This window comes from Peromyscus maniculatus, chromosome 11 (genome assembly GCF_049852395.1).
Source record: "Peromyscus maniculatus bairdii isolate BWxNUB_F1_BW_parent chromosome 11, HU_Pman_BW_mat_3.1, whole genome shotgun sequence".
NCBI classification, from domain to species: domain Eukaryota; kingdom Metazoa; phylum Chordata; class Mammalia; order Rodentia; family Cricetidae; genus Peromyscus; species Peromyscus maniculatus.
In genome coordinates, this window is record NC_134862.1 from 96,802,640 (window position 1) to 96,824,840 (window position 22,201).

Genomic DNA, 22,201 nt, shown 5'->3' on the forward strand with positions numbered 1-22,201 from the left:
TGGGTTTCCTTTATTGAGTTTTGTTTAGTGGTTTGATTTTGGTTGTTTTGGTTTGTTTAGTGTTTTTTGAGGCAGAGTCGCACTATGTAACCTTGCCTGGACTGGAACTTACTTTGTAGACAAGGCTAGTATTGAACTCACAGAGATTCAACTTACCTCTGCCTCCCATGTGCTGGGATTAAAGGCGTGAGCCACCAAGCTCAACCTTTATTGAACTTTTTATGCTAGTTGAAAGTTGGATTTTTCTTTCTAAAGTTTAGATATCTACGTGGTCAGCTTGGAGTCATGTTAAGTCCCTTAATAACCTTATTGAGCATTAAAATGGATGACCATGATAACCCAGAGATAGCAGGAAATATACATTTTAATAGCCAACTGAAGGATAATTTATGAAAACAATAAAGTTCTGATTTTTCTCCCAAGGTTACTTCTTTAGTTCTTTTTCCAGAACATCAAATATCAGCTTATTTCAAAAAGATAGAAAGCTAAAGAAAGAAAGAGAGAGAGAAAGAAAGAAAGAAAGAAAGAAAGGAAGGAAGGAAGAAGAAAGAAGAAAGAAAGAAAAGAAAGAAAGAGAGAGAGAGGAAGGAAGGAAGGAAGGAAGGAAGGAAGGAAGAAAGAAAGAAAGAAAGAAAGAAAGAAAGAAAGAAAGAAAGAAAGAGAGAGAGAGAGAGAGAAAGGAAGGAAGAAGAAAGAAAGAAAAGAAAGAAAGAAAGAAAGAAAGAAAGAAAGAAAGAAAGAAAGAAAGAAAGAAAGAAAGAAAGAAAGAAAGAAAGAGGAAGAAAGAGAGAGAGAAAGAAAGTGTCCTTGGGGCGCTGTTGCTGTCCCAGCACATTTCTTAGCGCTCTTTGGTAATGTGACACCAGGCCAGGTCACTCACCTATTTGGGAATCCAGTTCCAAAGCCAGAAGATGTTGATGAGTGAAAAATAACTCAACGTGCCACCCTGCTGCATAAAACTTTCTCTGAGGCCACGGGCAAATAACAGGAGCTTTTCAAGCAAAAGATTTTGTTCTGCAATGTTGAGAATTAAAAAAAAAATAAGCCTGAACAGCTTAACAACTATGTCAGGGAGAGGAATTCGCTCCTTCATCATTGGTGTCTTAGTGCTAGAACATGGTTTATGTCGCATTGTGCTCTAACCAATGGACACAGGTCAAGCTCCATCTATCTAGAAGATTTCTGCTTTTCTCCGGGCTGTAGTGGTTTTGAATCTTGTGGGAGTAGCTATGTGTGGCTTCTACTCAAATAGCTGTATTCCTGTAAGATGGTGGAGTTGAGGGATGATAAGAAGGTCTTTGGGGAACTCCACACTCCCGCCTGGTACTTAAATTCTGGAAATTGCCTTTGCCATTTCTGCAGTTCTGGTTGTACTGACTGGCCCCGTGCAGGCTGGGCAGGCATTGCTGTGTTTCTGGCTGTTTTGCCCACCCGTGAGCAGCAGTGGCTGTGTTAGAATTCAAGTGCATCACCATGGAGCTGCTGTTCTTCAGCTCTGCGTAGTTCCTACAACTCCATGTTTCTTGGACCTGTCTGCAACCTGCCTGGCTTCTACAGGCAATGACGTTTCTGAACTGCCATCTTTACAGAGTCATCATTGGTTGATGACAGTGCAGTTGTCTCTGGATAAAGTGCTGGCCTTGGAGGCTGTGAGAAAGTCCGTGGTCATCTTATCCTGTGAGTGAAGCCTGGAACTCAGACCCTCTGTCAAGGGCACTACATATGTAACACACCTCTCATGGCCTGAAATTTACATTCTTAAACCATTTAGCTTTCAAAACACAAGTTTAGAAATAAGTAGTAATTTATCACATCTTAAGAAAATGCTGCAGTATATAAATATGTCTATCTAAATCATCCCACCCTTGATATTTTTTCCATTGTTGCTATTTTTTCTTTTTGTGTAGCCCAGGCTGACGTCAAACTTGCTCAAGGTTGGCCCTGAACTCCTGATCCTCCTCCTCCTAAGTACTAGAATTACAGGCATGTGCTACTGTGCCTGGCTTACCCAATGGCATTTCTTGAAAATATTTTCTGTATGTTTCTAGGCCCATTCACTGTTTTCCTTGTATAGCAGAAGGAGGCTTTTAAACACAAGACATGAGCATCATGAAATAAAGACGTATATTATTTTTCTGTGGCAGGAATATTTTAAATGCCTACTCCAACATAGTTATCAGCATCTCCCAGTTACAAAATTTTGACAAATTCTGACTTTAGATATATATTTCACACACCATTAGAATACATTAGAATATATTATAAATCCCCTGAGGGCAGGGCTCTTCGCCTTGTTCTACATATTTTACTTATTAGGTAACTGTGTGCACATGCTATGACAAAGATAATAAGGCACTAAATTAGCAGTGTGCCTGATTTTAATTTTCCAATTGAATTTCTTTACATATGGCTATAAGCATATGTATATTTATGCTAAAAATTATTGTGCATTTTTATTAGACTAGTAAAGTGAGTAGCATAAAACAAGTATCATTTTCTTATTTATTTAGACTTTTTAAAAAATCATAATAATTGAAATAATGGTGTTTTGGTTCATTTGATAAAAATGTGTATTTATAAAAATGTTTGTAACAAAGTAGAATTGATAAATCAAGGCTGATTTTTTTTTAGCCATCCCAGAACCTAGGACACAATAAGCAGGTGTACCTGATGAACCTGGCAAGAAGGGCAGAATGAAAGAAAGAAGGGAAAGAGGGGTCTGGGGGGGAGAGGGAGGGAGGGAGGTTAGGAAAGGGAGCTTAGATGGATGGACTCACGGATGGATGGGTGAATGGGTAGATGGATACATGAATGGATGGATGGATGAGCAGATAAAAAGATGAATAAGTAATTGTAGCTGGGACATGACAGGAAATTTATTGTTGGCTTTTTAAGACTAAGCAGATATTTTGAGTCGTATTATATAAAACATAGTCCCAACCTAAGTATTTGTTGTTCAAACTCTGGGTTTTAGAGATTAACTAGTTCATACATTTGTGTGCTGGCCTCTTTCTGCCTAGCTCTGATCACTATCATAACTCAGTTTACTCCTTTTCTGTTACCTTTTCACAAGTTTAAACATCTGAGAAATGTATGTATGTACAGAAATGTGCTCAATGAAAGAAAACTGCAGGTCTTCCATAATCATTTGAAATCACACAGGAAACGAAAGTAAACAGCTGACCCCTTTCCCAGGGTTAAAGGGCATTGGCAGGCGCCTGTAATGTATACTAGTAAAAAGATGCAAATATTTGTAGAATAGTGTGAGCCAATGCTAATGACAGCATATTGGTTAGGGTGATGGCACTAACTCTCAGGCTACTTCTTGTCCGTATGCAAGCGAGACTCCTGTGGAATTACAAAAAAACGAAGCCTATCTGTACTGAGGCACACTCTTGAGCCAATTCGGATCATCTTCTTTCTTCAGACCACCAGATAATGTCTCAGTAACTGGCATTCACTTAGCTATCAACTCACCAGCGGAAGTCAGGGTTTTCCTACTGCATAGTGGTCTTGTTTTTCTCATTCTGTACCCTTTGCTACATCAGCATCTCCAGTGGCTTATATCATAAGCACTGTTTTACCTGCCATTCAACCTCCCTTGGCTCCCTTTGTCCATCCCTAATCCATTTCTCATCCATGATTGTTACCTCTCTTTTCCTAAAAGCAGGCTCATCTTTATCAGCTCCTACTTGCTGTTATCTCTCTGCCCTCCTTCTTAATGATCCCATGATATTATCTACCCATCATCTCTCTTGGGGAGAAAGCCAAGAAAAATAATTTCCAGTCCACCTCATATCTTTATTTAATTTGTGCTTTTTAAAATGTTCATCACCCCAAACCTTTGCCTCTGTTACTGAAGGTCTCTTGAAAGATACTGGAACCTGTTGTCTTGCTTCCATTTTGATTCTGTCCCTTCTCTCCATACGTAGCCACACTGCTAGTCAGCTGCCCATGGAAAGCAGTTGGCACTATGGCTCCCTATACCAAAATGGATCCATAGCTTGACTGATGTTCAACACTCCAGGTTGACTCTCAAAGGGCTCATTTGTGTGTGTTGGAGATTATTCTGCTCCCAGGCTCCAAAAGACCTAAATGATGCTGAATTAGGTCCTTTTCCATCACTGTGACATAGATCTGACATCAAATTGAAGGAATAAGGACATACTTTGACTATTAATGAGAAGGGCATGGGAGAATTTTTGGTGGCAGTTGCATATGGTGGAGGCTCTTCACAATATAACTGATCAGGAAGTAGAAAGTGAAGCTAGAACTTCAGATGAACTATAACTTTCAAAAGCTCACCTCTAGCAGCCTATATCCTGCAGGGTGGCCCTGCCTCCTACAGGTGCTACAGCCGGACAAAACAGTGCCATGGGGGAGGGCATCAGTATTCAAAGCATGGGCCTGTGGGTAGAGGGAAACAGTTTAGGTTCAAACCCTAACGTATGCCCATATTTTTTAGAGCTAGGAATTGAAGTCTTTGGTGGGTTTTGTAATCCTATGCGAGACACTAACTCTCTGAGGCTAATCTTCCTCGGTATTGAATTTGTTGATGTGGGGTGTTTCACAGGTTAACAATAGGCAGTTCATAAATAAGATAGAAGACAATTTCTAAAAATTTTCATTTGTTTAGTTGTTTGTTTGGTCTCACTCTGTAGCCCATTCTAGACTTGAACTCAGAGCAATCTTCCTCAGCCTCCCAAGTACTGGGATGATTGACATAAGACACCATGGCTGGCTTAAATACATTTAAAAAGGAGTTTTGCATGATGATATTAGGGTATAACTCAGTCACTTGACGAAATTTCAAGCCAAGTTTTTCTCCGTGGTAGACAGGTACTACAGAGGCAATAAGGAAATTACTTGTTCTTTTCAGCACACTTTTCCTGCATGTGATGGTAGATTCTATACTCAATAGCCATGGCTTGGTTGTGGTCACAAAACATTTCCCAAAAAACCTGCACCTGGAAAATGGAGCTATGGCAGCATCCTCACAGGATTTTGGTGAGGACTGAAGGCAATCTGGTAAATGTCTAGCATAACTAGTACATCACAGGCTGTCTTTAATTATAGATTTAAAAACAAAAAAACATTACAGGACTTGTTCTGTGTGAAGGCTTCATTGACTTTTATTTTTATTAAAAAAAAAAAAATTTATTGTAACCCATGATAGCAGGAGTAGCTTCCTATTGGTTTTCAGTCTTCTTATGGAAAAATTGATTTGTGAACTACATATGTTTGTCTCTTTTTAATCCTATTTTTAAATCTTCTTTGAGATCTGCTCTGGTTCTGTAGGTCAGGCTGACCTGGAATTCATTACGTATGACCTGAAACCCATGGCAGTTCTCCTGCCTCAGCATCCCTAGGTGTTGGGGTTACAGATATGAGCTACCATAACCTGCTACTTTGAACTATTTTTTAAAAAGCATAAAATACATTTTATGCATATTTTGCCTGCATGTATGTCTATTACCACGTGCATACCTGCTGCCCAAGAGGGCCATAAGAGGATGTTGGATCCCTTGGAACTGTTTTTGCAGGTACTTGTGGACCACCATGTGAGTGAGGGGAATTAGACCCGGGTCCTCTCAAAGAACAGCCAATGCTCTTAACCACTGAGCTGTGTCTCCAGCCCCCCACATTACAAAAAAAAAAAAAAAATAGATCTACAATTCCCTTGCTTGTCATGACCCAAGACTTTAGTTTTGAAAACCAGGATTAAATTAAACTATTCTAATGAGAAAGTCTCTCTAGAGAAGGAAACCTTAGAGGACAGTCTTGAGGCATTGACAGTGTCCCCTAGTCACAGGCGTGCGTCCTCTCGCTACCTCAGCTATCGGCTGTGCATTACACAAGTTAAGTATCTGTGTGAGTAAATTGTGCTGGTGGCAATCAAAGGCTTATTTCTATTTTTCCACCCTGAGATATCCCGAAAATCACAGACATCATGGAGCTAGAGCTGACAAAAACCCACTATCTTGTTATTCAAATAACTTGAAACTCGTTGTTACCATATGACAAACACTGCAGATGATTAGATTGTGGCCACCTATCTGGGTGGCATTTCAGACGGCAGCCGAGAAATGTTCCCACTTCCAGAAAGGACATGTATGAAAATGTTAGCAGGAGTCCAGTTCTGCGGGCTGTCATTATATTTAACATTATCTTTATAATTAAGAACACCAACACCCCCACCCCACCCTGCCAAGCCTGTCTTTGGTTTCAGAGAAGATGTCTTTGAAATTCTGGTCAGTCCTCACTCCTTTGTGAATTTTCTCTTCTCTTTTCTTAGAGGCCAATGTGACTTCTAAAACATGCGGAACGAGGGAAGAAGGGGGAAAATGTGCTAAGAGAGATGGTTTGCTGAGTCAGCATGATAAGAGGAAGCAAACACAGCCTCTCCAGTCAGACTCTCCCCTTGATATGACCTTGGACTCATGCCTTTCCTCCTGCTGAGCCTCCTTGTTGGTGTCCTTGCATCTCAGGAGGAGTAAATGTACTGAGGGGTCCCTGTTCTGAAGTTCAATGGTTCCAAGTGATGAGAGCCTTGTTGAGGTTTATGGAAAAGGGAAGAGAAATTGGTATAGATCAGAAACGCAATTATGTAATAATCACAATCAAATGCATAACATCTAAGCTAACCCAATCATGACTAGAGAACACTGGAGGTATTTCATCTGAGTCATGTCTGATCCAAGAGAAAGGAGAAGTTGAGGTCATTGATGGATAGAAGAGACTCCTCTGTCTTTATATATTATATAAATGCTACCAGTGGGTGGGGCCCCTGGTGTAATTTCTCATAGACACTAAGAACTTCCTCTTGCTGCTCAATGAAGCCCTCATAGCCAGGCCATCAAATCTCAATATGTCTTCCCAAAAGGCAGATAAAAGTTGTCAAAGTGTTAAGAGGTTGACGCTGGAAACAGTGCTGTTGTCCCCAAGGAGCTCATGTGGCACTGACACAACAAGGACATGAACAAGCAATTGTCTTCATATGATTATTGGTTTTGAAGTCTCAGTAACCCCAGCTCTAGATGTTGAATGTCAGAAGAGAAAGAAAGAAATGGGCTTTTTGTAAGAAGAATCATGAAGGGGCTGGAGAGATGGCCCAGTGGTTAAGGTCATTGGCTGCTGTGGAAGAGGACCCAGGTTCAGTTATGACCACCCATATGATGGCTTACAACTATCTGTAACTCCCTGTCTGGGAGTCTGATACCCTCTCCTGGCTTCCACTGACACACACACACACACACACACACACACACACACACACACACACACACACACAGTTTGCATACATACATACATGCAGGCAAACACTCATACACAAAAATAGAAATAAATCTCAAAAGAAATAGTTTTAAGGAGAAGATTTAAGAGGCAGGCAAGGTTTCCACCTATTGTCTGTACATGCTTCACAATTTCACTCCCACATAATGCCCACCCTCAACACACACAACTCCCTGTATCCTAACTGTGCTCTCTTGAGTGTCTGACTTGTAGAGAATCATTAGCTTTATCCTTGTGGTAAGCTGAGAACGTATTGAGAGAAACAGAAAGAGACACACAGACAGATAGATAGACATGGTACTTACCTAACCCTAGGCACTGGGTTCTTTCTTCATGGGTTCACCTGTGCATGATCCTTGGCGAACACAAGTTTGCTGAATGAAGAGATCAAAAGCCAACAGACAGGCTTGCTTCACACGATTTCTGTTAGAGATGCCTTCACTTTACTACGGCGTCCTATGTTTACCTCCCCTGCCCTGAGATATTTTCAGTTTGTGTTTCTATTGCCGACAACATAAAAAGTTATATCAGTAGCAAGAAATGAAAGGTGAAGAAGAAGGAGGGATCCATAATACTCTGTCTGTGAGTGACAATAAAGCTGTCTTCCCACAGCCAGGTACGCGGAGTTCAGCCACAGCCCAGGGGCCAGCTCAGAAGCCCCACTGTGAGAGCAGCATGTTCAAAGCTTTGTGGGGGGCAGTGGTGCACCCCGTTGCTTCAGGAAAAGGGGACTCCAAGGCCTGACGCTGGGCCTGCTCCTTTCTCTAACTTCTAATTGTCTGGTTGTAGCACCGTGTCTCATGTTTCTCCACATGCTGGCACTTCTGTCTGCTCTTTGCTCCTGCTCTGCACTCAGCTTGAGACTGCCTTACTTCTCTGAGCACCTTCTGAGAGAGCGGGACCATGCAGCATTCCAGAAAGCACCAGAAAGCTGATATGTTACAGCTCCAGACAGCTGAGTGAACCCTCACTGTCTCAGCTTCCTCCTCAGAAAGCCTGACATGAGGCCCCCGTGAGGATTTTTTTTTTTTTTTAATTTTTATGATTTGGTGATTTGGATTGGTTTTTGACACAGGGTCTCATGTATGTCAGGCTGGCCTCAAATGCACTGTGAGAGGATGACCTTGAGCTTGAGACCCTGCTGCCTCCATCTCAGGATACTTGGATTACAGGTACGCCATGCCACATACAGTTTATGCAGTGCTGAGGATCAAAACCAGGGCTGTGTTCGTGTTAAGTGAGTCTTCTACCAACCGAGTTCCAGCTCCAGCCCCTGCAATAAAGAGTCAGTGACATAATAAGCGCTCAGTCCTTGGAGTAACGAAACACAATAAAAACCAAGGCAAGGCAGCTGTTGCCATCATTACTCCTGGTGTGGACTGTGTGTTGGTCATTCTCAACCTCCCAGCTGTTTTGTTTGTGATGACTTCCACCAGAACTGTCACCCTTCCCTTCTTTTCCGTGACAGACATCTCCCATCTGCCCTACCTCCCAGTGAAGCCATCTTTTCTTACTGGCTCTGTGTTCAGAGTGTGTGAGCTCTGTGCACCACACAGCAACATGAAAACTGGGCTTTCTGGCTTCTAGAAGGTTCTTCCCAATAAGGAGGCTCAGGAGGAGAGAGGAAGTTATAGTAGGTTGCAAACGAAGTACATGTATTTGAGGTTGCTTCCACTGCCCACGCATCCTTGTGCTGGCTGTGTCCCACAGACAGAGTCTGCCCCCCATGCGGGAAGATGCTGTGTCCCATGTCTGTGCATCCTCTCCCAGGGGCCCTGTCATTCTTATGTCCCCTCTCACTAGTGTTCCTCTGATGATTTGTTTTGAGGTTTTTCTCTCATTCTCTCTTCCTGCTCTAACTCCCCCCCCGCCCCTGCATTTTGCTGCTTGGTTAGAAATTCCAAATAAGCTGGATTTGCTAAACAGAAAACAGTTAAAATTATCATTGCTATTGCAATGGAAAGCAAGAAACTTTTCAAATATTAAAGGCACATGTGTGTGTGTGTGTGTGTGTGTGTGTGTGTGTGTGTGTGTGTGTGTGTTGTGTCAGTGTGTGGGGTGTGTGTGAGAGATAGTATGTGTGTGTGAGTATGTGTGCGTTTGTCTTTGAAACAAGGTCTCATTCTGTAGTTCAGCTAGCCTTGAACTCTCTGTGTAACCCAGGCTGTCCTCAACCTTCTCCCTCTGTCTCCTGAGTACTACAAGACAGGTAAGAGCCACCACATCCAGTTAGGTTTGGTTTTTCTTAGTGATTTATTGAAATCATTGCACTCCCTGTGAGAACTGAAAGTATTAATTCCTTGTACACTTTTTAAAAATTAAAATATTACATGATAGTTCATTCAATGCATTTGAATTAGAGAAACCAAACTAAGAAAAATGAGCCAAACTGATTTCCTCTTAAGACCTATTTGCTAACCTAAATGGTTCCCAGTCCAACTCTGTCCTTTCCAGTTTCAGCTAGTCCACTTTAAGTACCGCTTCAGTCTGCAAGCGATGAGAACTGATCACTGGGACATGGTCTGTCTGCCTGGGTTCTTCTTGGAGTATTACCGAAAGAACTCAATGTCTGCTGGTCATGCTGTCTGAAATGATCCCTGGAGATAGCCACGAGCTACATGGGCCGTTCTGTTTTTACACTGGAGAGAACACTTAGGGGCTAGTGAGTTAGAGTGTAGATCTAAGAATTATTGGATTATTATAGTGTTACTACAGAGCATTAGTCCCTCCCTCCCTCCCTCCCTCCCTCCCTCCCCTTAATCACTTTCCACCCCCTTTCCTTTCTCCCTCTCTCCTTTCCCATCCTTTCTCACCCTCCTTCCCCTTACTCCTTCTGTCTTTAATTCCCTTCTTTCTCCCCCTGCTTTCTCTCTCTCTTTCTCCATTTTCCCTGCCCTTATTTCCTCCTTTCTTTTTCATTTCCCTCCCTTCCTTTCCTTTTCATTCCCTCCCTCTGTCCCTTTCTCCTTCCTTATTGCATTGCTGCAGATCAAACCCAGGGCCTTGGACATACTAAGTAAACATTCTTCCTATAAACTAAATCCCCACAAAACTAGCAACTAGTTCTTAATAGCTGCAGAGACAGGCAGTCTACACAGCCCACTCCCACCCAGCTTCAATTCCCAGAATTTTGTAGAGGGAAGGGGGCTGTCATTGATCTCTTAGCATTCTAACTACCACCTAGAGTGTTACTAGGAGAGTTAATAGAGCATTGGGTCTACAGCGTTCAGTAGGGTGCTGCTGTGGCTGTTGCTTTGTCAACCAAAGAGTTTGTCATTGTGGTACTCTGGAGTCAGACAGCTGAGGTGCTGCATGTATGCCTGGGTGGGGTGTATGCAAGGCATGACACTTCCTGAATCCTGTGCAATGCATTGAAAGCTGGGCTGCTCCAAGCTGTAAATTTGAAGTTCATAGCCTACTACTCAACAGCTGGAAGGAGGAATAATGTGTCTGTAGTGGGTAGCCATTCCAACCTTGATCTGGAAGTTCCAACTCCCACAGAGGCTTTGGTAACTGTCATGCCCACAAAGCAGGGCCAAGAGAGGACCCTGAAGACCCGAGATCCAGATGCGCTGTCTCTCTTGGTTCCTGGACCGTGGACGCTGGAGTTAGACTGAGCAGAGTTCTCCAGAGAACACCGCCTGACAGCACTATGTCTTTCCCAGACCCTGCAACCTACCTATCCCTTCATTTGTAAGTTACGCCACTAAATAAACCTCCCTTTTAACTACGTGGAGTGACCTTAATAACTTCACCAATATCTGGTGCCCAATGTGGGGCACGAACCCACGACCTTGAGATTAAGAGTCTTATGCTCTACCGACTGAGCTAGCCTGTACCCAAAGTACCAGCTGTGGAGGATTGAGCATATAGGTAAAAGATCAATGTTGCTACTTTGTCAAAGTATTTTTTTATTACACAGTTTTGAAGTATTTTTTGTTGTTGTTCTAGAGAGTAGGTACTGGCAGAAGAAACAAAAACAAAATTAATTCAAGCTCCCCTAAACTATTTGTTTATTTGCTGCTCTGCTTTAGGATACTGTGTAGATATTTCCGTAAAAATATGGTTGTGGATCATTTATTCACACAGCAAATATTTACTCAAATTTAGGAACTAAGAATATTTCTAAGATTTTTTTGTTATTTTGCTTCCTGGCTTCTATCATTGAACTTTCAAAGTTTTGTCTGATTGTAAGGCCCCAGTGACTAAAGAGAGACTTTTAATCATACAAATCCAGATGTGAGCCTGGATGACCAAGTTTGTACATGGGAAATGCCAACTGTTGAGAAGAAACTAATGGGGTTTAAGGAGTGGGAGGCACTTGTTCTCACTTCAGTGAGCACAGAAGAATTGCTATGTTAGTGCAGTGAGTGTGTTAGGGAGCCAATCTCAAGGCATGGTTATAGTAGGGTGCTGGTCTAAGGGGAAGCCAATCTCAGGACATGGTTATGCTAGGGAGTCAATCTCAGAACACGTTCTTCCCAGATCTGTTCTTTCTTTCTTGAACCCTAATGTTCTTTCCAAGCAAGGGCTTGGGGTGGACTTGGGGAAGGGAATTAATAGTCCTGAGGCTGCTCATTGAGCTGTATCATGGAAAGAGACTCAAAGGATCCTGGAAAACCTTCAAAAGAATTGCTGTGTGTCTGGTAGTTATGCTTTAATTTTTGTCTCCTGGCTCATACACTCTCAAAAGTATAATGTATTAATAAATCATTTCTGATCACCTCAAAATGCCTAGCAGGGTCCCTGTCCTACTGGTAGGGACCAAGGACTGTTTGTCAAATTGAATTGAGTCTGTATCTTGACAAAATACCATTTTCCCTGGTCAAACTTGTAGAGCATACGTATATATGTCTTGTCTTCTGATTCTTCTATTTGCCTTTACCTTCTTCTGTAGAATGTTTTCAAATCCACCAAAACCTCCCTATCTTCTCAGTCCTAATTGTAGAAGAGCAAAAATTGCAGGCCATCAAACTCAGTTAACATCACACGAGAATCTCTACATGTATTGATGTGTGTGTCCATCCTATTTCAATAAATTATTTTCATGTTTTTGATTATTATGAGTATAAGATAACTCAAGGCATCCATCCATCCATCCATCCATCCATCCATCCATCCATCCATCCACCCATCTATCATCTACAAGACATTGCTTTTCATACTTGAGAGACAGTCATGGAAAAGAGAGCAGTCACTCAGCTCTCCTGGTGCTTATAGTATGAGGGGGCACTTACCCACAGTCGGTAAACTGGAAAAACGCTGGATACTGTGAAAATCTACCAGAGTGACGCCCCATTTAAGTTACAGTGAATGGGTTATAGGCCTGGAGAAGTGACATTTGATCTGCAAACCAACAGTAGGTTGATTAGGAAATAGACAGATGGGGAAGGAGTGACAGCCTTCACTCAGAGAACAAGGGATGTCCAGAGGTAAAGGTACCTGTCCCTTCTGACGAGCTGAGCCTTGCTCCAGGAGAAAGAAGAAGTAAATGAATGAGATATGCCCTTCTGATTCTCTCTAACCAATTGTCACAGTGATTAAAAGTTGTCCCATCAGTACAGTAGTTACATTAGGAGTCAAATATTAGTTTAGTTGATAACTAGCCTCATCGTGGGAATGTAACTACTACTCAATCAATATTTTCTGGTTGATCAACTGAGTGAGTGGCTACTCCATGCAGTGCAGTGAGCTTGATGCTTGGGGTTCTGCCTTGCAGTATCTTCTGTTTGCTGTTAGGGGCTTATAAATGTCAAACACAAAGTCAGCAGAAGGACAGCTGGCAGGGAGAGGCACTGAGGAGGTATGGTACAGTGCCATAGCTTGCACCCAAAGGATTTCCCCGTGGGAACCATTAGAGAAGTCGGTCTTTGCACCCTTTTCCTATTACCCTCTAGTGGTGAAATTCCGAAGTTCACTGGTTCTAACTGGAAAGTGACCCTTATGACCTGGGTCTGAGTGCCAAAATGTAGCTTTTTGCCTCAGGACTCCAGCCTAGGACCCCTGCCGTGTTTCTTTCTGAAAATCTGGTGTATGTTATCTGACAGAGGTGCAAGCATTCCCAAGCGAGAATTTCCTGGATGTTCCAGGATGTGTGATTGTTATAGATATGGCTTTTGAACTTGGTGGGATAACACATTCTAAAAGGGACCCTGGCTAAGAATATATGTGTTTAAAGATAGTTAGTCCTTGTTTCAAATGACAGGTCTGCCTTGGGCTGTCAGGACCACTGCTAGAATGTTAATTCACCTCGCTAAGCCTCTGTTACTTTATCTGGAAATGGGGATAACAATAGCATCCCTTTGGCCATTATTTGACTGATTCAGTGGAGGGAAAATTAATATATTATAAAGGCTTAGGACAATGCATGACAAAATAAATACTAAATAATGATATAATCATTATAACACTAACAGCTGAGCCTAACCTGTGGGGGATAAGTCAACGCTGCTCTGGGTGTTTCTCCCCTGAAGTCTTCGGCTTTCCAGGCACCCATCATCGCCTGCTCTGGAAATGCGTTTCTGTTCACCGTCTAGCCATTTATCAGACAGGATTCCCAAACTCGCTGATTAGGCTGCCTTGCAGGCGCCAACCTGTAAAAGAACTTGACTTGGTCACTATTGAGGAAATATTTGTAAAATAGTACAGCCAATAAGTGAGTATACTGTAGGCTTTGAATCACTTTCAAAGAAAAAAGAGAGAGAGAACTTGCCCAGGGGTTAAAAATAAAAGCAATTCTGGACACACAATGTTAACTGCATTTGGAGAAAGAAATCCCTGCTCTGAACAGAGCAGAGATAAGCGCCTTGACTTGCAATAGATTACGAGGCCTGCAACAGTGAGAACAAGCCGGTCTAAGGCGCGCCCTGAGTGCCACCACATTTAGATGTAAGATTAACTGCTGCCGAATGGTGTGGCGGCTGTTTGTTTTATGAAACAATCGCTAATGACATTAAACAGACGGAGCCCCTTCCAACATGATTGCTCATTTGTGATAAACTGAGAGAAGCCCACGAGAGATTGAAAAAGAACACTCATAAGTGCTTCATTTTGAGACCCTCACAGCATTCTATTAGAGGTGACAATTAACGGGAATGAATGGGAATCTAATTCAGAGCCCATTTAGACCAAGAGACGAGGTCTGTAGCCACGGACCATTATAAATTTGCTTGTGTTATATTTACATTAAGGATCAAGGGATCACGAGTTCATAACCAGTTATCCAAGGAGGCTTTTTCTTTCTTTCTTCTTTCTTTCTGTATTCATTTTTTAAAAAATGTTGTATATTTGTGCATATCTCCTACCATCCAAGTTCTGGCTGTCTACAGTGGGTAGTAAGTATTAGCTATATTAAAGAGTGATATCTATTAGTTCAATTAGACATTCGACATGCACTTTTTAATGCATTTGAAGCCTGATTTGATTTGGGTCCAGTCATTTAAAACGAAGAGAGCAGAGCGCTGCACCAAGCTGCAGAGATATCTGTGGCTCTGAAGTCTTAATTACAAATTCAGATAAGGATTACACAGGACTGTATCTCCCTAAACCACAGGTATTTGCTAATAGCTGAGAGGGAAAGGTTGAGATTCTGTATTTACTAATTCATGCTTTTGCCTTTGCATTTTTATTGAGCTTTAATATTTTGGTTGGAGACAACACCATTTGAGCCAGCGTTGATCATGTGTGGGTAAAATTTCAAACAAGCCTCCCTCACATTTTCATTATTTCAGTCTAGCTAAAAATTGAAATAGTGTTTATTTTTTTTTGAAATTGTCAAAGGCCATGTTGCAGCATTAAGCTTTTGTTTTATACACAAAGAAATATATTAATGAAAAGTGTTTTAAGTGCTGATTATTGAGATGGTTTGTTTTGAAACACAGCCTCTTTCATAGCAGTTCACACTTCATTGTGCTCCATGAAAGACATTCTAAGTAGGGGTTGTCAGTCTCCCATCAGAAGTAGAGTAGTGCTGGGGAATGGAGCCATTTAGAGTGCCACTCAAGCAGGACTAATCTAGAGTAGATATCTTATAAATAACCAGGAGCGGAGAGAAAACAAATCATCCTCCCCCCCCCCCACTGGAGCCGAGAGAATGAGTGCAGAGAAGAAAGAAATCTCGATAATAAAGATTTACAGTTAGAATTAGTGAAGTGCTCTGAGTAGGAAGCACCCGTGCCACGTTGCAGCGAGGACATTCAGAGAGGAGTTTGGGAATACCCTGCTGTGGAGAGAGAGCTCCAGATGGGTAGCCCACAAATTGATCCATAACAAGAAATGGGTTCATGATCACCCTCTTCAATCTGTCCTCTAACACTTGCTTCCTTTGGGACCCGTGAGGGATGCTCCATGTTGATAATGACCATTTTTAGCATGTGAAGGGATGGTGGGTTATAAGGGGCATGCCTGGAGTGGGCTCTGTTTTCAGCCTGATGCTTTTGTAGCCTTTATCTTGTTCTGTAGTATCTAAGGTTGATGTTGGCTTCTTCAGCCCTAGCATGTGCCTCTGCTTAGAACTCTCCCCATAGTTCGTACCTTGACTTTTAAAGTAGCCTGAAGGGACTCTCCCTTGGGTTCTAGGAGTGTTTAGCTACTCCCAAGAGCTGTTTGTGTTCAGACAGAGGAAGAACCTAAGTGTGTGGACTTCTGAGAAGTTGGTTCTTGTTGAGTTTTCCGAGCTTCCAACCAGTGGTCTTAGGAAGGCCGGTGCCTAGGGATGCCTCCCTAGTTAAAAACCATCTCTGTTCTTTTATCCTAGTCACTCTCGTATTCAAGTCTTTCCTGGGCTTTTGAACCTGTGTACCATCCAGCTAACATAGCATTCTGTTATCCGAGAACATAGAGAAGAGGATATTCTCCTTTAAATATCCCCCTGTGCTTCAACCGCGTTGGTGTTGCAGGAGAAGAGAATGGATTTTATTGAAAGCCAGAGCTTCCCATTTTATTGCACCAATTTTCCCACCGCCTATATGCCAGCTAGAGCAGATGCTATCTACATTTATTTTTCAGATGAGAAAATTAAAGTGTGTAAGCTTTCCTCACTTCTGGCAGTGGGAAGCTACCTTTCTCTGAGGTACAGCAGAGTCCTGGAGATGCTCAGCACCTGAGCCAGAGCACTTCAGGACCCTGGAAAAAGTTGTCTTCCGCTCACTGTTACCTTCAACCAGCCAGGGTTGGACAGCATCTCCAGACTGTTGCTATTTAGTACCAGGTTTAACTAGACTTCTTAGAATCTGCAGGTGCAGATAGCCCCTGGCATAGAAAGGTAGAAATGCCTTTGACTATTGTATATTACAAAACACATTCTTAGTGTGAAAACACACACGGTGTCTTGTTGTCTGTCACTGATCATTCATTCCTAAGAAGGAAGTCACAATTCTAGAAACATCTATGAAGTGTTTTCATCAATCAAGTTCCTGATAGTTTAAGGAACTGAAGATAGGGTGGGGGATTGAAAGCAAGTGGTGAGTTGAAGGTCATTCTTCTCTGGCCTGTGGGAACTGGGTGAGATAAATGTAAATAAAATGGAATTTCATGTTCTCCAAAAACTGTGTATGTGCTGGTGAATACAATGGAGATCATATACCTGTCTATATGATTAATAATCAGAGTACAAAATTCTATATCAAGGTTTTGTGATACAGAGATGCATCTGTAGTCTAAGTCATAGGGAAACTGAAGTGGGTACTCGCTTGAGGAGTTTAGCTAGGCAACACAGTGATGCCTTGTTTGGTAACACAAACAGCAAGAAAAACAAAGTGTGTGATACAGGTCTTGGGTAATTCATTGTCATTTGGTCAACAGAGTATTCTTTTTGCATAAGTAAGCATGTAGCAACTGACTCTTGGGGATCTGAAATCTAGGGTTCTGATGTGGATCTGAAAAAGATAGACTGACTTAGATTCTCAAATTAATTTCATCCTTGAAGGGGAGCCATGCAGCTTGTTGCTGTTCTGTAAGGATGCAGATGTGGAGGAAAGCACACTGTGTTCACTGGTGTGCAGCTCTGAAAACAGCAAAGTACAATTTTTGTTGGAGCCAGAGGGAGTATACAAGTTATATTTGCCAGACATGACAGGGCTGATCATGACAGGGATGATGCACACATGAGCTCATACTGGCTGTGACTGCATGTATAAAGCCTGCACAAGATGAAATCTGCCGAAATCCCAGTATGGGTCAGAGAGGAATCATCAAGTTCCATCCCTGCCTGAGGAGCTATGGGCAATTGATGACTTTTGAGGAGGGGAATCTGTTAGGATGTGGCTCCTAAGAGGCTATCCACGCTCCAATAGATGGCCCTGTACCCATGCACATGCAGACAACACTAATTGGATTCTGTGGGTTGTTTTTGTTTTTGTTTTTTAAATGCATATAATGTGGGGGTAGACTTTATCTAAACATATTATATGCATGAATGAATATTAAATAAATATTTTAAAGAAGAGAACATGAACTTGAGAAGGAAAAAGTAGTGGAGGGAAATGGAGGAACTGAAAGAAAGGGAAGGATTTACCCAAAACTATTATGTGCATACATTAAATTATCAAACCATGATAAAATGATTATGAAAAAAATCAGAATATCTTAATGCAGTTAAAGAAGATGGATGAGCTAGAGTCTGAATGGCCTGGGGAATGTAGTGCATCCCTATGCAGCCTCCTCGTCTTTGCTGCTCTCTCTAAGTGTGTTTGGGGCACATCTGAGATGCCCAGCACAAGGGCTCTCCCATCTTCCATGCTCTGTTGTAGTCCGCCTCTTTTGAGGAGGTTTCGATACATGTTAGTGGATTTGATGTCTCTCTCGTCCTCTTAGAATATCTGGTGGGTGGGTGGGTGGCTGCCCACCCATCTGTGATGACAGTTCTCAACTATCCATTCTAATGGAGTTGAAATCGGAGAGGAACATTTGAGAGTGAAATCTACAGTCACTGGCAAAGTCCCTGTGATCCATTCCTTCCAAACTCACCCAGTAGATCTTTTGCCATCTTCAATACAATGTGATGAAAAATGGCTGCAGATAAGTCCTTTCTTTCTGGCCTTAGATGCTAAGCAATGTTACTCAAAGTTATGGGTTGACTATGTGTGTAAACGGTGATGAGCATTCCAATGATTTTCTCAGAATCTTCACAACAATGGTTTAGGACTAACTAATTCATTGTTGGTGCTTGAAATTCAGTGGGAGGGGGCCTGTTTGGGGGCTTTCTTGTTGTTGTTTTAAGGAGTTTCTGGTAAACTCAAACCATCTTTTGTAAAAGCCTAGACTGACAAGGTGTGACTTGTGCAAGGGCCCTGGGGAACTGTGGGTTCCCTGGGGGCCTATGCCCCTGGAAGAAGGCTTGGGCAGGGTCAAGGGCATATTTCTTCTTACTCTTGTGCTTCTGGGCTATTGAAAGAATCTTCCCCTGTCTCCTTTAAATTGTCTAGCTGAATCCCAGTAAGTTACTTTTCAAAGCTCTGATGGTTTGGAAAGGGGAAAAAAAGACAAAAGACAGTAAAATCAGCATGGTTTTGACTAAAGGCCTGGGAGGAACAATGTAGGATAACCAAATGCTAAGTGGAGGTGTTATCATTGAGCAAGGCAGTCACAGCTGAGGAGAGGGGGCCCCTGAAGCCTGGCTTTATGTCGCATGCAAAATTACTAGTTACTGTCTAGCCCCACTCTGAGTAAATGAAGACAGTGTATGCACACCTAGCCTTCAACTCTTCCCAACCCTGTGATGCTTAAAACCTCCATTTCCCATAGTCTGAGATGATATCGTGACACTTAAGTTTCTGCTGCCTCTAAATAGTTGTTTTCATTTAGAATATAATGTAACTGCTTGAGTTTACTTTTTAATTTACAATACTATATGCTTTGCTCAAGAACCATATGAATGTAAGAAAAGACATACTTTTATGTATTTATAAAACTCTTATAAAATATGCAGAAAACCCAAATGCACCCATGGGATTAATTTTTTAGAAATGGAACATAACCCATCGATTTATGCTATTATTATGTGTCAATTAAAAATAAAATAAAAGCAGGGCATGTGGCTCACACTTTTATTCCTGGCACTCAGGAGGCTGAGGCAAGAGGATGGCTATGAGTGTGAGCACAGTCTGGGTTACATAATGAATCAGAGCCAGTCTGGACTAAAGAGAACCTGTCTCAAAAACAAAACAAAACAAAAAAAAAAAACAAATATAATTAACATTTTTAAAGCCGAGTCTAGACTTGATACAAGCAGTGTTACAATTAGCTAGTTGAAATTCTTATTGATATTTTCTTATCCATTTTTATTCTTTTGTAAGGAAGGTGTCAATGATACAACTAATACGGACTTTTACAATACCCTTTGAGGTGCATCACAGAGGATGGGGGCAGAAAGAGTGGACATGCTGGAAGACAGGGGAGAGCTGTGAAACACTTTCTTTGGCACATGACATGGCTGCTGCACTCATAAGCCCTGACTTCCTGACTGAGACAGGGCCCATTACCATTCACAGCAGAGGGGGGGCTCACAGGGCCCATCCCTAGCTGCGGAGCTCTTGCCAGTGTATTGGCTGCTGAGGGAGGCAGATTCATTTTTCCTCAGTAGTGTCTCCACTGGTAAGTGGCCTGTGCTCCAGTAAGTATCTCCACATTGATGTTTAGACAAGCAACCCCTATTAAAATCAGAGGGTCATTTTTAAAAAGACATAAATGTAGAAGGAAGGCTTGTTGGGAAGGCAGAGTTCAGGGGAGCTGGATAGGATAAGAGAGGGCAATGGGTGGTGAATGTGGTCAAAATACATTATATTCATGTGCGAAATTGCCAAAGAATACATTTTAGAACGCCCTTTGGCTTTCTTTCGTCATGCTTCATAAAAATCAATGTTCTTTGATAATGCAAAAGTCTGTTACAGAAAAAAAAAATCTCTGAACCTTCACAGAAGGCATCCAAATATGTGGTCAAATCTCTACAAACTATATATATATATATATATATATATATATATATATATATATATATATATATATATATGAGCACAGACATGCAGCTCTAAATTATTGATACAAACTACCGAAGACAAGTTTATGAATTCACAGAAACTTCTCATAGCACTCTGCATCTCTGTATACACACATGTTTATGTGTACATATGTATACGTACGTGTATATATGTATGTATGTACGTACATATGTATATCAATTGTGCACAAGTGTATATGTTTGTATCTGCGTGTATGTGCCCATCTGTGTGCGTGTGTGTGTGTGTGTGTGAGAGAGAGAGAGAGAGAGAGAGAGAGATAGAGATAGAGATAGATAGAGAGAGAGAGAGAGAGAGAGAGAGAGAGAGAGAGAGAAAGTTGTGTGACATGGCTTTCATTTATCATTTACCCATCCTAATCTGTAAGGTCAGTAAGTTATACAGGCAACAGAGTCAAATGTAACATTTTGATTCATAGAAATGAGTCATCAAATTGGAATAAGCTGAGTTGTGCTCTCTGCTCTGGCCTCTTTCAGATTCTGATAAATTAATACTTGAATGGAGAAAACAAAGCAGCAATGGGGGAAAGATAGCAGAGGCATGTCCTGTGTTCCCCAGCAACCCTCTGAAATCAGGGTTACCACATAGGGAAGAGCCTGAACCAGACCAAAGGGAAGCAGCGTACATTGATTTGGCCAGTTTTAACTTCACTGCTCAGACATTTTCATCTGAAGAAATGGTAGGCTGGGGACACTGCTCAGTGCAGAGCAATTATCTGGAATGTCTAAGACCCCAGGTTTAGTCCCAGTGCTGTAAAGAAAGTCTAGGAAAACCAGACCCCCAGCCATGTGGTCCAGATACAGAGAGGGCCTCTCTGCTTCTTTACTTCAGGAAACAAACACGTATAAAAGTAATCAATTGTCACTAAGTTCCTCAGGGTGACTCCAGAGGTAAAGGAGCTTGCCACCAAGCCCCAAGCCCTGAGTTCAATCCCTGGACTCATATGGTGGAATGAGAGAGCCAACTCCCACAAATTGTCCTCTGACCTCCACAAGCTCACCATGGCACTTGTGTCCCAGTCCCTCATGCATAAATAAAGACTAGATAGATAGATGATGGATGTAGCCAAATAAAAGATAAGAATTAATCCCTGTCCTGTACCCCCCCCCCCCAGTCTTCTGTAGCAATTGGGCTGAACTGTAGAGTTTCTACCTGCTAGCCTTCCCATAAGAAACCTATCTTCCTCTTCATAGCGCCTGTGAAACCACTGTGGAACTTATCGGAAACTTGAAATGTGCATGATGTTTCTTGCTGCAGAAAGGAAGCAGAAAAAGGAAGCAGGGAAGGGAGGATGCTGATTCTTTCTGTTAAATCAAGAAGCAAATCCTGCTTCTCCAACTGGCTTCATGTTGAAACTGTCCACATGCCAAGCCCTTAACTCTTTGAGTTCTCAGTTTCTCCATCTGCTAAATGGGAGTAACAGCCACATTTTGAAAGTGCCTGAATAGCCTAGGGCTGAAAGGCCATGGGAGGATGTGGGGGTATCAGCTGTTACCTCGGTTGGTAAAGTGCTTGCTGAGTGGGCAGGGGGACCTGGGTTCAGTCACCAGCCCCCAAATGAAAGAAGAATAAATAAATAGATCCATAAGCGTAGTAAGCTTGGAATAAAAAGCATCTATTATCTTTACTGTGGCCGAAGTCCCCTTGAAATAACCAAACCATGGGGCCAAGATGATGGCCTTTATCATGTCGAAGTGGTCGACCAGATGGCGAGGTCCGTTCTACATAATGACTTTCACTCTGGTGGTTTGTAATTTATGAAACTTTCTAATGAGAAATACAGTTGGCTGCCAACAAACTCAGGCACAGCATAGATACAACTTCTTCCCCACATAAAGAAAAATTCAACCTGATTCTCTTCCCTTAGACATGAGGATCAGTCTAAGAACACAAGG

The 22,201-nt window shown here is 42.0% G+C and overlaps 1 protein-coding gene across 24 annotated transcripts in view; it reads left to right on the top strand.

Annotated features, from left to right (window-relative positions):
• Esrrg (estrogen related receptor gamma) overlaps window positions 1-22,201 on the top strand; it is a 630,688-nt gene that overhangs the window by 355,167 nt on the left and 253,320 nt on the right. The gene's annotated exons all lie outside the window — the stretch shown is intronic.